The following is a 19,317-nucleotide window of genomic DNA, read 5'->3' on the forward strand; positions in this document are numbered from 1 at the left end:
TTTCAAGTAATTTATTTGTTTATCTGGTTTTTTTTTTTTAAGATTTATTTATTTGGGAGGCGGGGGGTGGGGCAGAGGGAGAGGAAAAGAGAATGCCAGCAGACTCCATGTTCAGCAATCTCACAACCCTGAGATGCCCTGAGCTGAAACCAGGAGTCAGCCGCTAAACTGACTCCACCATCCAGGTGCCCCCATTTGTTTAACTGTTTTAATGAATTCGGTACTTAACATTTGTTAGACATACTTCTTAGCATTTCACAAATGTTAATTTCTCTAATACTCAGGATAACCCTATAAGAGAAGTATCTTATTATCCCTATTTTAAACATTTGGAAACAGAGGCCCAAAGGCTTTAATCAACTTGCTTAATGTCACATAGCTACTTTGCTTTTCAACAATATGAGTAAACATATGATTATTATTTTGATTTTTGGAACATATAACATACATATTTATTAAAATATGATAAACATCCAGTTTGAGGCTACAACTTTAACTCACATAAAAAATAATTTTGAACTTCAGCCTTCATATCATTAATTACTTTTTGTTTATGGTTAATATGTTAGGAGAAGAGCTGTAAAGATAACTGAAGCTTAAAAATGTCAGCTCCTCCCAAAATTCTGAAGGAATACACATCAAACTGTTAATAGTAGTACCCCTCTGGAAAGAAGTGGGAATGAAGGAGGTAGCTTGGGAACCAAGGGCACGGTCACCACTTAGTTTATTTGCCAATGTGCATACTGTTTGAATCTTTGCAAAACTATATTCGTCTATGAGCTGTGTATTTTGGAATGCAATAATATAAAACAATGGAGAGGTAAAAAAAAATGTCAGCACCTCCATTCTTATATAGAGACATAGGGTTAAATTTAAAATGCAGATAAGTCATTTGGAGATATTTGTGTTCTTTATGTATGGACCATTCTATCTATACTTGATGAACCAATCATTCTTTCTAGAAAGTTGTAACTTAAATCGCAAAATTGTATATCAGTTATCTTAACAGTTGAATTTAAATCTCAGTGACACAAGTTTACACTACAAATTTTAGTAAGTAAAACTACTTGTCAATTATTTTGTTGTTTAAAATTTATGAATAATCCATTGCATGATAAGTCATATAAATCAATACAAAATCATAACACTAGAGCTAACAGAATTTGGCATTAAATAGCATATGACAGTATACACATTTTGATAGCAAACGTAAAACACATGAACTCATGATTGGAGCAATGAGTTATCATGAGGCTTGGCAGCTCAGTGCCTACCATGACCCATCAGCAGAGCACCACATCTGGCAAGGGAGAATTTGTAAAGATTTGATTAAATCTTTCTCCCATTATTTCATTTGTAAACCCTTGTCTCTTCTCCTTTTGGTACCTTAACTTCAATGAACATTCTGCTCAGTTCCTCTGAAAAAAACAAATAAAAGCCAACTGAGGATACTGGAGATCATTCCAATTCTTCTGCAAGGATCATCTCTGAATTTATAGCTTTGACAAATTTTTCCCATTTTCCAAGATCTCTGAATGCTGCAGCTGTGGCATATATTTCTGGACCTCTTGACTATTTGCGACAAGAATCCAAACTAATCTCTGTAGTTCTATACCTAATTCAGAATTTCTTCTAGCTTCCAATCACCACTCAATTCTCCATAATATAAACTCCTTTAGCTCTTACAAAACACATTTTCCTTTAAACATTGCTGTCAGAGAATCTGAGAAATATTGGGAAGCTTGATGCCGGTTACTTTACTTTTACCCACACACATACCTGCCTAATATCTGATTCCTCAATCAAAACTCAGGGACAACTCTTTACAATAACCTATCTTTATTAGTATTTTACTGATACCCCATTGAGCTCTTAGCATTCTTGAACTATTTCCTTCCCATCAAAAACTTCTCTGCTTAGCCCAATATGAAAAGCCCTTTGCTCTTCTTGTGTATGGCCAAGGAATACCCTTAGTATGAAATTCTTGTAAAAACTCTTTTTCATTTTTGTTAAAAATCCTACCTTCTCCTAGCCTACACCTCGGATTTCATAGAGAGTTCCCTACAACCAGTTGACAGAGGAAGAGAAGACTTCAGTCTGGTTTACAGTTCGGTTCTACAGGATCGAAGGTACCACCTGCAGGTGGATAACTAGAGCACTATAGCAACCTCTGAGATCCCGCCGAAGGGCAGTGTGGAGAGAAATCCTCCCCGTGGGCAGAACTTCAGGCAGGACTATTGGTTATTCACTTTGCTTCAGATGAGAAACAGCCAGGTGTGCAATTACCATATTGATTTACGTTATGATTTATGCTTGACTAAGGTTAGTCAGGGACTTGGAAAGAACACGACTGGAGAATATGTGACAAAGAAATTTGGGCAAGAGTTATGTGGAATGGCTTTGAATGGGGAAAAGAATGAAGATGTTTGTGTCCTTTGTAAATACTTATCAAAAGGTGAACTCAGCAGGAAAGAATTTTAATAATCAAGTGATTAGGATGATCCATTTGTGGATACCAGTTGTCCTCTTTTCCCAGCCACCTCTGTCATTACCCAATAGGCTGATGAACAACGTGGCAATGATGGCAAGAATGGAAGATATGCATGGGTTAGGCAACATGGATTTTCACTCACCAAAGCTGACTGCTGAGTGCCTAAACTGTCAGCAGCAAAGACCAACAGTGTGTCCCCAGTAAGACACATTTCCTGGGGTGACTGGCCAGCTACCTGAAGGCAGGTTGATTATAACAGACCATTTCCATTATGGAAGAAACAGCACTTTGTACTTACTAAAATGAACACTTAACTCTGGATATGAATTTGTCTGCAAGAGGTCTAAATAATCCCATGTTTTTATTGGTTTCTGGTAGGATAGTGCTCCCACTTTATTTTCATTCAAAATGTCATGGAAATTTTACTTCCTTACATGTCCATATACCTAATAGAACAAGTATATTACTATCTATGAGAAAGACAGTTGGAATATTGATAGAGCTAAGTATTCTCTAATCCATTCCAGAATTGATACAGATCTATAAAACTGCACCCACTAAATGTAAATTTCACAACTAAAATATTCCAGTAGACTTGAATTGCAACTTTCAAGAGGGAAACATTATAAATAAAAACCTGAATTCAAAAATTGAAGTTGTAGTCACTTATATTTTGTAGTAAATAATAATTTATTCATTATATGTATTGTATTTTAAAATTGATATAGGAGAAATACATAACTTCATTAATCCTTTCTAATGACTACATACAGAATGATATGGAGAAAAGTTATAAAAAAGTGAGTAAAAATCAATTATTTTTGTGTGCTTGTATTTTAATAATCTATTTTGTATTATGCATTCATACACAGGATTATTTTAAATCTCTGCAGTTTAATTTACCTTTCTTACATTTACGATTTTTTAAAAGATCTTATTTATTTAGATCTTTATTTAAAGCATAAGCAAGGAAAGGAGCAGGGGAGGAGGGACAGAACAAGCAGACTCAGTGAGGATCCTGACCTGAGCCAAAGTCAGATACTTAACTGACTGAGCCACCCAGGCGCCCCATATTTATGAATTTTTTAAATTAAAAAGTGACTTTAAGGCAGCATTATATAATTGTAAGAGGAAACAAACACATGCTTTTTCACGTTCATCAGCTACCAGGACTTTTCTCCTACATGAACTCATGAATTACTCACAACAAATGTTTGAAGTGAGAATTCTCATTACCATTTAAAATAGTAATAATCCTGAGATATAGAGAAGTGTTAATTATATTGCAAAGTTTTATATAAGCATGTTTGGGACAGATCTGTGTTTCTAACTCAGGTCTTTTTGTCCCCACTGAACTTTTCATTTTAGCATTCATGTCACTAAAATATATTACTGTATTTAAAGTAACTGTTTTTCAGTATTTTTATCTATAAACAGCAATGTGTCTTTATATTTATAGCCAAATATTTTTCATATGCTTTGACCCCTGAATTACAGATTTTTCTCTAAAATGCTATTTTTTCTGATGAAATATCAAACTTCATCATGCAAAGATTTAATCAAACCCTTTATAAATGTATATGTACTCAATGTTTCCCATTTAATAGTATTTTGGCATATATCCAGTTCCACCTTTATCAATACAGTTTAGTCAAATCCAATACTCACATACTCAGGTACTGTTTGGAAGTTACAAGACACCTGTTACAAAGAGCAGTATTTATCTAGACTATATATTAGATCAGGCCATTAAGAGCTAACAACACCATATATTGGTTGGGGTAAGCAACAAAAGATGCATCTTACCCCTGCACATTTTATGAATAAAAACAGTCAACACATGATGAATGCATAAGTGAAATTTTTTAAAGGCATTTTAAGTATTTCCAGTGATCCAGACAACATCTGCATTTCCTGATCTCTGGTGCCAATGATAATAAGATATGTTGTATGTCAGATCTAGAGAGGATGTTGCAGTTTCATGCACATTTGGTTTTTAATATTACCTCTGCCTTTTAATTACTGGATGCTTTATTCACTGTCACCTTTGGTATTTTTTTCCTTACGGTGGAGTTCAAAGTGCTTGCATTGGAAGCCAACACTAGGCTGAGTCACTGAGCTGATATTTGGGTTAATTTTTCAGTCTATCATTCAGCATCATCCTCATGTTGTTTTCAGTATCTATTCATGTCATTGGAGGAAAAAGCACTTTTCCCAATTATAATCAGAACTGCAATTTGGGGTTCAAAGGTGAAGATGGATTTTATGTGAAAAGCTGAGGTGTCCATTTCCTGGAGTTGTTTAAGCTTCCCAAATGTGTTTGAAACATCTGCTCATTGGAGCCTAATACCAACGGCTGTGTCCAGAATTGAACTCACACATAGCTAGGTAAAGTGGTAGTGGGGGGGTTGTTATCGTTTTTACATTTTCTCAATAATATTACATTCTCTGATCCAAATATGTTAAATATATGTTCCTACTTGATCTTATCCATCTGAAAAAAGCACTCTTTGAATTCTTTCTCAGCATTATTACTGCCTAAGAAAAGCTATGTTAGCCACCATACAAAATGTTCCAGAGATGCAAGACACTCACTTTTATTTTCTTTATTATTCCTTAAGCATTCTGCCTTACTTTATGTTATTACATTGATCATCTGATGTGAAAATCGATTCTAAAACATTTCAACACCTTAAAGAAAACCTTCATTTCCTACTTTCTTATCTGTTTGTAGGGATTAATGTTTATCAGATCTTTCCATTTTATCATAACCAAGCAGTGATAGGAATTTTCTTAAATTACACATTATGACAACGAATTTCCCACAAGACAATTTAAATGCAATTTGTTGTGCAGAAAATATTTTCTTCGAAAATGTTAATTGTTCTCAGTGTTAGACATTAATTTAAAAACACAATGCTAAGTAATCAAAGCTAAGAAGACCCTGCTTATATTGTCTCTGAGATATGGTTATTTCCCCATAGTATAATGATCTCTAATGAAAATCAGAAGTCATAAGGACATGGCAACATAATGAATTTTCAGCTGAAAATAAAACTTGTGAAATAGGGATAATAGGAATGGTTAGTCCTTTTGGAGGGGGAAAAAGAGCATGACATAAGCTAAAAGCTTGATTGGGGATTAACATAGTAATTACATACGTATTTGGAAAATATTTGCTCCTTGCACTTAATTGATATTTACTTTGTTTAATTTAATACATCTGTAAGGAGAAATATACTGAGAATTTCTGGAGTAACCTATTTATATTTTAACAATCATATCAATAGGTGCACTACTGAGATTATTTTAGATTTTGTGAGAAACATATTAATGATTTGGAGAGTTAATGAAAAATAATCACTATACTTCTCTATTTTTACAAATATTCTGAGTCAAACTACCAATCTGCATCACAAATACACGAACATTTTAAAAAATATATTGAGATACATTCACATCTTTTTGAAATAAAAGATCATATCTGCTATACGGCATTATATCCTATGTACTATACTAGATATACAGGACTGAAAACAAACATACAAACATTATTTAAGTGTTTTACATTTCAAAAATGTCAAAAGACATTTAAATATTATATATGTATATGAAAAAAACAAGTATTATGCATATATATATAATTTGAAATTTATAATTTGAAATACACATATGAAGAGACCAAATATGAACTCTATGCAATTATAACTCTGCAAATAAAAATAGTATGTATTATTAAGCATTTTAGCTAAACATTAAGCTAATATTTCATAACCTCTTTTGATTTAGAATGGATTTATAAGTTTATGTTGAAGTAATTGCTAATAATTAAAATTGGTATTTGATACTGCACTGAGTTTAAAGAATTAATTTTATTTAAACTAGTTCTACCAGTCTACAAGAATATAAAAACTATAAATAGCTTTGGAGAGTGCATTTGATTACCTTTATATTTATTTTTCAAAAACAAAATTTTTGAAATCTTGAAGGTTGATAGACCAAAATTTTGAACTTCCTTTGTGTTTGCGTTGTGTAAATATAACTTCCAGCATATCAGAGAGGATTAGAAGTGTGAAGATTAACTTTTCATCTCATTTAACTAAAACGAAAATGTGTGCTTCTGTTTCAACCCATTAAATACAGCTGTGTTGCCCCTTTATCTTATTGCTTGGAATGGGGAGTTAGAATTTTTTGAAAAAGTAGTAAGTTCAAAGACTATATCTAAAAAGAAGTTTATCATTCTAACTTTCCCTTTTCTTGGAATCTTATTTCTACCAAGAAAAGAAAAACAAAAGAAAGAAGACACATTTCCTTCTATTACTTAGAGATCAGAGGAAATATTTATTTGAAGCCCATGACTAGAGAAAAATAGGCAGTGACACTAATTACCAGTGAGTGGAGTAAGATGTAAGGAGCACTCGAGTTGTTTTTCACCCAGTATATAATTCAGGGTACAAACATGTAGATAGATAACAAATGAGATTTCGAAATGAAAATGAATGTTACATAACAGTAGCAAAGCCAATAAACAATAACATTTGACACTTTATGTAAATCTGCAAGCAGAATACCTCTAAAAATCTTACTAACATTAGAAGGGGTGGTTTTATGAAGGAAGATATGAGTAGAGCAAAAGTGAAACCATTTTCTGGGGAATCAGAATACCAGGCATGCAAACAATGCATGAATTTACATAGAATCTATTACAAGATTGCAATAGATAGTCCAGGTTAGTAAGTAAAAGGCACAATTTATTTACATTGTCTAAGCAGGACTAATAGAAATGTTGACTTGAAAGTTTACTGTGGGACTGATTCCTCCCTGCCCCCAACCCGTCCCCAAACTCAATGTAGGATCCCAATTAGTTTCTAAGTTCTGAAACAAAGCTAATTCTTTTTAGTGGTAAGCACATAGTAAACATTAAATAATAACATCTTCCATTAGGGAGACTCTCAAAACAGCTGTATATGAGTGGAGAGAGATAAAGGGAGCATATCCAGATACATAAAAATAAGCTACAGATTACAACTATTTCCTTGGGATATACTATCTATGTCTCCAACAAAATAGTAGCAGAGTTCCTTTTTGAAGTCAAGGTAATTTCACTCATCATGTATCTTGAAGTGATATTTTGATATTTGATATTTTTGGTAATTAAATACATATTGATTTTGTACTAATGATCTTACTTTTGTCAGTTAATTGTCAAAGGGGTTACTATCAGTAGCAATTGATAGTGATTAGTGCTAATGCGATTCTTTTTTTTTTTTTCTTTAATGCTTGAACTCAGGACCCTGAGATCAAGACCTGAGCTGAGATCAAGAGTCAGACCCTTAAACAACTGAGACACCCAGGCGACTCGCTAATGTAATTCTTTTATACATAAATAGTGATGAACATAGTAAACAGTAATGAGACTCTTAAGAATGAAGTAATTATTTATGTTGGTCTTTAGAATAAATAGAAACAAATAGCATCATGCATGCAGTCAAAATTCCATTCATTATAAGCTATTCCTAGTATTTCTCTAATATTTTTGGTTTAAACTTAGTCACTAATGAACTTGTTACCAATAGGCTCCACATATTAAGGATATAAAATCAGAAATTCTATTTTCCAAACACTGCAAAAAAAGATCATTCCTTATACGAACATTGTGAAGAATGTAGACAAGCATATTAGGTTTCTACTGCTGCATGACAAAGAAATATTACTTTAGAGGCTTAAACAACACCCATTTATTATCTCACAATTTCTGTAGGTCAAGAGCCTGGTCGCAGAATAACTAGATTCTATGCTCAAAGACTCTCAGGCTGAAATCAGGGTGCAGGCCAGCCCATGTTTTTTAAAGGCAATAAGAAAAATTACTTCAAGCTCATTCAGGTCGTCAAAATTCAGTTTCCAACAGTTATGGGACTTGTCATGTGATCCCTTTAATGTCATGTGACCCCTTTAATATCATTTGACATTGAAAGCCAGAAATGGAGAATCTTACTCTTATGAATTATTTTTCTTTCTCTTTCTTTCTTTCTTTCTTTCTTTCTTTCTTTCTTTCTTTCTTTCTTTCTTTTCTTTTCTTTTCTTTTCTTTTCTTTCTTCTGTTCTTTCTTTCCTTTCCTTCTTTCAGATTTTATTTATTTAGTTGAGAGAGAAGAGTGAGCGGGAGGGACACAGAATCTGAAGCAGACTCCACACTGAATGCAAAGCCTGACGTGGGGCTCGATCTCATGATCTTGAGATCATGACCTATGCCAAAACCAAGAGTCAGACACTCAACTGACTGAGCCACCCAGGTACCCCTAATCTCTTTCATTAGGAGGAGCTAAGTCTCTTTTAAGGGCTCCTCTAATTAGGTTAGACCCATTAAAGGTAATATCCCATTTTATCATTAACTGATTTGTGACTTTAAAGTGACCCTCAAAATCCCTTCACACCAGCACCTAATCCACTGTTTAATAACTTGGAGAAAAAGTGTATGTTCACCAAAAAAAGGGATCTTGAGGGGTTATCTTATAATTCTAACATAAGAAGTGCATTGAAAACCTAAAGAGTTAACCTTATCCCCATGTATTTAGGCAGTGCTGGAGCATTCCTCCACTGTCCACTACCAGGGTAGAGAAAATCTATATTATAACCTAATTGTACATGGAAATTGATAACAAAAATAAATTGACTGAATTTCATTTTTGAAAGAGTGTTGAAAGATTTTCTTTTTACCCAATTCCTTCAAGGAAAAACTAAATTTCATAAATAGAGAACTAAAGAAACTTGAAAATAGACTAATACATAAGGGTTATGAAAGTTCCATCACAGTGAGGCGTCCCTTTCAAGAAACCTGCAAGTACTCTTATCCGTGCATAAATAGCTCATGACATACCAAATTATCCTTATTCCTTGAACAGTCCCTACAGTGTCATGTCTGTTCCATTTGTTCATTTTATACTTTCTATGTGGATTAGTAGGCCATTCTAGGTGTGCCCATAAACCTCCTTCTATTTTCAAAACATTTAGCTGATATATTAAAACCTGTCTGAAAGTATTCCTTTTTTTCTGGGATCCCACAGTAACTTATTTTTAATGGACTGAATGCTGGAACACCACTCCCACAATTCATATGCTGCAGCCCTAACCCATGGTGATGGCATTTAGAAGTGAGGTCTTGGGAGGCCTTGGGAGGTAATTAGGTTGTACATAAGGTCATGAAGATATGGCCCTCATGAAGGGATTGATGTTCTTATAAGAAGAGAAAGAGACCAGAGCTCTTTTCCTCTCTGCCATATGAGGACACAGTGAGGACAATTCTGTTCTGTAAACAGAAAAGAATTGAAGTTTTATATATTACATCAACACATGGGAAAAATTATTTGGCTGTCAAAATATCACCTTTCACCACCCATAAAATCATTTCATTTTGATGGACCCTAGTATTTTCTCATATTTGGTAAAATATTACTGTTGGAAAAAATAAATCACATGGTTTCCAGGCATAACAGCAAAATCCTTTTGGGTCATTAAGTAATATCTACTTTCTAAAATAATCAGCAGACAGAACATGGTAAGGAACTAAGTACCAAAGGGCAAACCTACATGCTCAGACTAGGAAAAATACAGATATAGAAAAATAAGCTTACTTTCATGTCTTCATGCAGCATGGATGGAATTTTGGAGGCATTTACTTAAAAGTTGTGTCATCCAATATCAGACGAATAACTCTATGTAATCCATAAATGGATTTCTTCATGAACTATATGGCATATTATTGGTAGAAGTTAAGGTCATGTAAAGTTTATAGATTAACTTGTGTTTCTAACCAATATGTCCTGACCATTTCACAAAGAGCATAAATCAGTATTTCTGTTTGATAGTGATAGATTGTCAGAAAAGGACAATCAACTTAGAAGTTTCAATAGTCTAAAAAATTTTGAGAATAGGACAAAAAAAGTATTAATTTAGCATCTGTAATGAAATATTTATTAAGGGCAGAGTAATCATGCATGCCCTTAAGTACACCAAAATAAATAGAAGTACTGTTTAACTAGCCAAGAAATAGAAAGAACAATGAAAGATTTGTGAAACTAATTCTGATTGTAATAAATTTTCAGCTAAAACAAATCATAAAAGTCACAACATGTAGCATGTCATAATGTGTAACAGACAATGTTTGGGGTTTACAGGTATTGATTAGATAAAATTTAAATGCAGTAATTTACCATTTATACTTTTGGCAGTGAATTGTTTCTTTTTTCCAGGATTGTGTATTCACTATACACACATACAACTATGTGTAGTTATATACAATCTATAACGCCCAGTTATTGACATGTAAAACATTTTTTGCTCAATAATTTAATTAGTTTATGTTAATTCTCATTTTTAATTTGCATAAAATAAACTCACTTAACAATTACTGCACAATGCTTTAAGTTCTAAGTGCCTGATTTTGTGCTTGTTTTGCTATACTAATCTCCCTGGAGCCTGCCAACTCTGAAAACTAGACTCACATTCTGTGTTTTACAAATGAAATTTGTAACTGAGGTTAAGGTAGGTTAAATAAACTGTTCAACATCAAACCACCAACACGTATGTCAAAGCCAGAATTGAAAATAAGTATGACCTGCTTAAAATTGGGGACATATCACAATCTAAACTCATATCCACATTTTTCTTATGTCTCTCTCAGCTATTCAAAACTAATGTTAGGCCTGTGACATTGTATATGGTGGGAATGAGAAGAGGCTAACAATCTCATAGCTGTAGTTCACTTACGTAAAATTTAAAAAAATAAGAATTATTGAATTGGATGGTGTTAGGTATCAATTTTCTGATGAATGGATATAGAAAAGGACATATGGAAATTCCTGTGGCTATTTATAGTGATGTAACTAATGAATGCAGGCATTCTCCAAATATCCAGTTACATTTATTTCACACTGATCAATCAGTGATCCAATTGGCCAAGCTGGACTACAGGTAAAGACAAATATTCTAGCAGTATTTTCCAAGCAAAATTTACTTCCTTTTTTAACATCAAAAAACAATATTAATATTGAGGAATTAAAATCAAAGCATCAAAGGAAACTTAATGGAATAGTCATTATGCAATTCTAATTCACTCTTAGTTGCTGCCCTCTAGCAAAGCTCTTACCTATCTCTAAAGGAATAAAAGAGAAATTAACATATTCCCCCAATGGTCGGGAGATTCATTTTCTTAACTTTATAAAATAATAGAGAACTTTCAAAGACTAGTTCAAATTTCTCAGCTAATATTTGGACTGATTTTACAGACATTAAAAATATTGTAGAAATGTTGTATTATATATTTCTAATTCTTGAATTAGATATATATAGATATACTTGATATCTATAGATATATAAATATATATCTAGTAGTAGATATATAGTATTTCTTGAATAGAAATATATAATACAGAAGGGAATATTAAGGGGACAGCCAGTGTTTATGTTCATTTGTCAACCATTGACACACTACCAGGGCTCAAAGAGACATCAGAAGCCAATTCGCTAAATCTGCCAGGTACTCAGCTGCCTGATGTCTGAATGTCCTCCAGTTGCTACCAGAAAGAATTAAAAGGATTATCTAAAACACATTTGCCCACTCTCCATTATTTCCTTTCTATGGGATTCTTCCATCTTCTCTGAGTTTCAGTTATGACATAAATGTCAACCCATCCACTTTCTAATACTCCCTAAAATTTCCCCTAACATTCATTTTATTTTGGCAGATCTGTCTCTGTCTGAGAATTCCGTGAACATTTCAAGAATGAGTTGGAGAAAAGAAAGCATGAATGATATTCTTTCTTTACCTCATCAGAAAATGGAAAGCTATATAGCTTTCATTGTTACATTTTTTTAAATTTATAATATTTTCAGGGTATGACATATGGCATATTATAATTTAAATAAAATTTGACGAATCAGCTATAAATTTTAATGACATAGGCATAAATGAAATAATATTGGTGTCAAAAGGCAGAACAATATATTCTAAGGAATTAAAATAATCAAATTCACTGGCATACTGTGAATTTATGGATGTAAAGAAATAATAATTCAAACAATTACAAAAAAATATACTACAATTTCCACATCCAATATTTCAACATTTGAAATTCTCCCTTCAGAGTTCTGATTATGCAAGACATTTCTATAAAATAAATAGTTTATTATGTAATTTTAAAATGTGACCACCATACATTCTTCATTGAATGTGATAGTGGAATTTTAAAATATTTTACCTAATGTTTGTGGGCTAACAGAAAGACAAGGCCAATTTAAGTTGCATAATCTTAGAATGCTTCACTAATTCAATAACCCACAGAAGCAGTAAACAAGTAACAGTAAAAACCCTGCCTCTAAGGAGTAGTATGATATTTTGTATTTATTTAATTCGTGTGCGTTGTCATGTTATTTTTACAATCCCATTTTAGTTAAGACCTCTGATATTACTGTAGAAGTCCAAATCCTATAATAAGCAACAGGTAGACACCAAGGGAACGATGAATAATTTATAGAACTATTTATCTTACAAAATTCAGAATATGTCACATACAAAGGCCTTTTACTGATCTTATGTTCCCATCAATTTCATTGACCAACATTTTAAAGCACACTACTCTGGATGTCAGAGATTTATTCATTCATATAATCAATACTATTGATTGCCTACCACATGACACACATACTTTAGATGCCACGTTTGCAGTAAGTAGTGAACGAGAGAGAAAAGTTCCCTACCCTCATAGAGCTTATATTTTAGAGGACACATTGAATACATAGATACTTCATTATATCATTTAATTTCTGAAAGTGTTAATATGATGAAGAAAAACAAAACAGTAAATGGTGCAGGGGGTTTACTTGGGTATTGATTTTAGGTAGAACTAATAGCAAGACTGTGGTGATGAAGACAACTTTTGAGAAACCTAAATGAAATGAGGGATTGAGTTACCTGGACAGATCTCAAGGTGGAGAAAACAAAAGTATAATAGTCCAGAATCTGGAACAAGTTTGGCTTGTTTAACACAACAAAGCAATATTGCAGGGAATGGCGAGACAAATAGGGGATGAGGACACCTGGTCATAGAGGTCTTGAGGACTGCAGAAAAGATTTCATATTTATTGAGAATCCATCGGAAATTTGTGATTCTGAAAGCCAATTCTAGATTCTGTGTTGCAAAATCAGGGTAGATAGGAAGAGTAAAAACAGACCAATTAGCAGGTTGTTGCTAAAGTTAAGGCAAGACATAAACAAATACTACTGGTTTCAGTGCTGACATGCAAGAACTTAGAATTTGTCACCCCAGTTCTTAAAACAAGGGAAAAAAACTGACAAAATTGAAGGAAAAAAAAAATCAACATTTTTTTCTTGGAACTATCAGAAAATCGAGGATAGGCAAATGAAAAGGATTACAGCTATCGGGTGCTTACCTGGAACAGAAAAGCCTCTGGAGCCATGAAGTGGTAAGAACACTTCAATCACAATTCTCATGAATTGTTGGAGGCTGAGTGGGCTAGCATGGGAGTGAAAAACTCCAAGGGACTGCAACCATAGCACCCCTTCACACACACGTACTTTTGTTACTTTTGTAGATTTTAGCTCCAGGAATTCCATTCTCAGGATAAAGAGCCAAGAAAAACAATCCCCTCAGGGCTCTGACAGTAGAGTAGAAAAGTAAACATTCTGAAGTATATGGCCAGAGCATTCCTTTTGTTTTACTGAGAGTAAGAGGCAAATCCGTTCATACTTAGTATGGTTTGAGTAATACAAACTTTTGTCTCTGATACAGGAATCTTGTGTGTTTTTTTTTTTTTTTACTAGAATCCATAAAACAGTGGTATATTAACATGTTAGCTGGCAAATAGGGAAAATGTCAGACATTTCACAATTCTTGATGCAATAAACTTCACCTAGCAAGTTATCTAAACTCAGGTAAGGCCTCTATATAGTCTCTGGACAAAGGTAACTATTCTCTTGCAAGGGAGAGTTCACTTTTGCTAGCCCAAAGGTTTCAGGGGACTCTGGGAATTCAAGTATGTCTAGCATGTTCACTCACATGTCTGCATCCCATGTGGCAGCAATGCACTCCTTCCCTATCAGGGACTGATTCTAGTATAGGGACTTGCACGGGCTGTGAATTCAACCATTGCAGCAATTTTGCTACTCAATCATGAGATCCTCAGCCTAATTTTTTTTTTATCACAGTTAGCTCTGGTCACTGAAAGAGAGGGGATCTTTTGATGTTTATATAAAATCTATTTAACTTTCATACCATTTCTTGGTTTGGCATTTGGTTGACCTGATAATTCAAGTTATTTTATTTTTAAGTTTGTTAAGGATAGTTAAGAAAAATCAGCTGTCCATGATAATTTTCAAATGTTCCTTATTTTTGGAAAATTTAAAAATATTACACTGGCCAGTGCAATTCTTTCTACCTAACTCAGATGAGAGTTCTAATTGTAATGCTCCCTGAGAAAGAAGAAGCTAGACTGTTTACACACAAAATTTGTCAATAATTGGTTAAACCCATGGTACTTCCAGACTTCTCCACAAACAGCAAGACTCAGGTGGCCAGACCAAACCTCAGACAAAGATTTGTAGGTCCTGATATTTAGAATCTGACTAATATACAGGAAGAAAAAAAATAGTAAGTTCCAGAGATATTGGCAGGACACTTACAGTGTATGTTACTTCTAGAAACGTCCTTCACATCAACACTGAAAAAGCATCTGTTTTTCCAAGGCACAACTCAAGCATATGTGTGCACCAAATACTTCTACAAGTGGGAAACAGTGACAAATAGATTCCTGAATCACCTGTACTTATTTTATTTACTAGAATTCACTAAAAGACTGCTTAGATTAGTGCACTTCTTTTAATTCAGTGGAGTTAATTGAAAGAAAAATAAATGTTTTTAATGGTACCATCTAATTTTACTGAAAATGGAGATAAAAACCATAATTGATAAAAGAAGAGTATAAACCATTTTAGAAGTAATCTCAATATGTGAAGCTGGTTAAGTAAAATCTAAAAATGCCAGGTAGTTTAACTCTAAAAGCCACTAAGTTGCAAATGTTAATTAGTTGGAAATGTTTCAATATTGGGATATTAAAAGCAGTAATGACAGTAGAATAATTTGAAAGTTCAGGCTCACATGATTCTCAAAGAGGGGAAATCAACTCACATTATGTCTTAAGAGTCAAATAACTAAGGCTGAGAATTACTGCTTTAGATAAAATTGTGTGGCTTTCTCTAAAGTATTAGGGCAAGGACATTGTAATATAGCAAATCAGCAAAACTAGCAATTGAAAATCTCAGTCAGTTGAGCAGTATCTGACTCTTGATTTCAGCTTAGGTCATGATCTCCGGGTCTTGAAATCAAGTCCCTGTTTGGGCTCCATGCGCAGCATGGAGTCTGCTTCTCTCTCTCCCGCTCCTCGCTTGCATGCTCTCTTTCTCTCTCTCAAATAAATAAAATACAATCTTTTTTAAAAAAACCAAGAAAACGGAAAGATGCAGGAAAGATATTTTCAAAGAAATCATGAAGTTTATAAATAATTTTGACTATATTAAAGACATAGCATGTTGGGTATTTTGATGATGAAATGGTGATTAGTACATGAAAATATTAATTAAATATAAGGAAGGTGTAAATATGTGAGAAATAGTACTGGTTGTCTTACGAAGGATACTACTTATCATTCATTGTTTTAGGTCAATATGGTTGAAAATTCAAAACACAAAGAATAGCCATCTAAACATGATATTGAAAATATAGAAACATAAGTCACATAGAACATAGAATCACACACTGCTTCATCTGCAGAGAAAAAAATTAAAGAGAATAAGGAATGCCTGCTATTTTTCATTATAAAGCTTTCTGGTTGTATTTTATTATTATACATTTAAGTATTTATATCATTACTGTAATGAAAATAATTATTTTCTGGTTTGAAAAAAATAATTAATGTAGATTCATAGGATCCATCATATTTCAGGCCAAAAAAAAAAAATCAAGGAAAAGAAAACATAAAATAGATTTTGAATTCTTTTTTTTTTTTTTTTTTTGGCTAAGGACGGTCTATTTCTTTTTTTTTTTTTTAATGTTTTATTATATTACGTTAGTCACTATACAGTACATCCCTGGTTTCTGATGTAAAGTTTGATGATTCATTAGTTGCGTATAATACCCAGTGCACCATGCAATACGTGCCCTCCTTACTACCCATCATCAGTCTATCCTATTCCTCCACCCCTCTCCCCTCTGAAGCCCTCAGTTTGTTTCTCATAGTCCATAGTCTCTCATGCTTCATTCCCCCTTCTGATCATCCCCCCTTCTTTATCCCTTGAATTCTTGAAGTAATTTTTTTTTCCATACAACACTGTGATGAAGTAAAATTAAGAACTTAAGCTCTTTCTTGTAGTGCCTCTGTGGTGGTAGGCTGTGGTGGTAGGCTGCTTTAGGATGAAGCTGAACATCTCTTTCTCAGCTCCTGGCTGCCAGAAATGCAATGAAATGGGTGACAAATGCAAACTTCGCACATTTTATGAGAAGCGTATGGCCACAGAACTTGTTGCTGATGCTGTGGGTGAAGAATGTAAGGGTTATGTGGTCCGAATCAGTGGTGGCAATAACAAACAAGGCTTCCCCCTGAAGCAAGGTGCTTTAAGCCACGACCATGCCCACATGTTGCTGAGTAAGGAGCATCCCTGTTACAGACCAGGAGGACTGGAGAAAAAAAGCACAAATCTATACGAGATTGCATAGTGGATGCCAATCTCAGTGTTCTCAACTTGGTCATTGTTTAAAAAGACGGGAGGAGGATATACCTGGACTCACTGATACTACTGTGCCTCATTGCCTGGGACCCAAAAGAGCTAGCAGAATTCACAAACTTTTCAATCTCTCTAAAGAAGATGATGTCTGCCCGTATGTTGTGAGAAAACCCCTAAACAAAGAAGGTAAGTAAGCTAGAACCAAAATGCCCAAGATTCAGCATCTTGTTATTCCACCTGTCCTCCAACACAAATGTCAGCATATTGTTCTGAAGAAACAGCATATTAAGAAAAATAAAGAAGAGGCTGCAGAATATGCTAAACTTTTGGCCAAGAAAATGATGGAAGCCAAAGAAAAATGACAGGAACAGTTCACCAAGAGACAGAGACTGTCCTGTCTGACAGTTTCTACCTCTGAGTCCTGTCAAAAATGAGATTCTTTTTTTTTTTTTAAGATTTTATTTATTTATTTGACAGAGAGAGAGAGTGTGAGAGAGAGAGCATGCACACAAGCACAAGCAAGGGGAATGGCAGGGAGAGGGAGAAGCAGACTCCCTGCTGAGCAGGGAGCCTGAAGCAGGGCTGGATCCTAGGACCCTGGGATTATGACCTGAGCTGAAGGCAGATGCTTAACCAAATGAGCCACCCAGGGGCCCCAAAAATGAGATTGTCTAAGAGTAGCAAATAGATCAGACATAAAAAAAAAAGAACTTAAGAATATCAAAGTCTTAGAATAAAGTGACATGCAAAGAGCACTGAATTAATTCTAAAACAAATGGTTGAATATTTTATGTAAATCTTATTTAATAAATATATACATGAATAAATATTCTTGACAGAGACAGTATAACAAGAATAAATCCATAGAGACTATAAAAATTTGGCTCTAAAAATTTCAGGACAGATGGAAAATAAAATATAATAAACTTGTTGTGTAAAGGATAAAATAAAACAAGTTTTCAACTTTAACTCTGAAAATTCAATAAATGAACATCAAAGAGTCAACTTTTAAGTAGACAGAAGTGGAATTTAAAACTGGGTAGGTCTCTTTCAAATGATTAAGGAAGAACAAAACAATATTTGATGAAAGTTGCAACAAAAAAGCTATATATGTATTTATATATGGGAAATAGAACTTATGATATTTTAGTAAATGTATATTCTAGATCAATATATTTGTCTCAAATCAAGGGATTGTTTTCTAAGACACGTAAAAATAAAATCAAGTCAAAATAATATCATAACTAATAAATAACAAAAGAGTAAATTAATTTTTAAAGAACTATGTCAAAATAAAAATTTGGCCAAAATTGATCCAAAAAAATCAAAAAAATTGATTTTTTTAAAGACATCTAAAAAATATAATCCCTAAAGCATGTGTATCAACTAAGATATGTAAGTAAATATGGAATAAGCAAAAATTATTTCTGTGTATTTTTAACTATTGACTGATAGGAATTATTGCTCCTTGGCTAGTTAATAGCAAGTAACCTTGCTTGAAAATTTTGACACTAATTACATTACTGTCTTCAGGGCCATGAACAAAAAAGATTTAAAATATAACTTAGTAGGAAGATAGATTTAGCCTTCTATTACATTCCACCCTAGTTCATAAGAGTGCTGTGATTTTCAGGATTGCTTTTCCCCAGCATAGCCAATGTTAAACATGGCATTTCTCAAAACAATGAACAGGTACATGTTTAAAACTGTGTTCATGTAGTTTCATTAAACCTACATGGAAATAAAAATGAGCATGCGATTAACTTCAGTAATGGAGAAAATGATACAGAAGAAAAAAAAAGTGGATGTATTTAAAATAGCATGTGGCTTGTACTTATTTCATCCTATCATGCGTGTCCTCTACAATATTTATAATAATAAATTAAAAGATTATTATCTGAATCTTTTGTCAGAATCTGGATTGTTTGCCACAAAGTATAATAACAACAGAGCAAAAGACTTCCATGTCCTGCAGAATGGCACACTTAATTTTATCACAAATACAGAGTCAAGAACCATATGATCCTTTCAA

General features: G+C 33.5%; 1 pseudogene; it reads left to right on the top strand.

Annotated features, from left to right (window-relative positions):
* The first annotated feature begins 16,974 nt into the window (after positions 1 to 16,974).
* LOC123801087 (small ribosomal subunit protein eS6 pseudogene) lies at positions 16,975 to 17,719 on the top strand (annotated as a pseudogene).
* Positions 17,720 to 19,317: the final 1,598 nt, after the last annotated feature.

Source organism: Ursus americanus, chromosome 10 (genome assembly GCF_024610735.1).
Source record: "Ursus americanus isolate L20-20 chromosome 10, mUrsAme1.1.p, whole genome shotgun sequence".
NCBI classification, from domain to species: Eukaryota; Metazoa; Chordata; class Mammalia; order Carnivora; family Ursidae; genus Ursus; species Ursus americanus.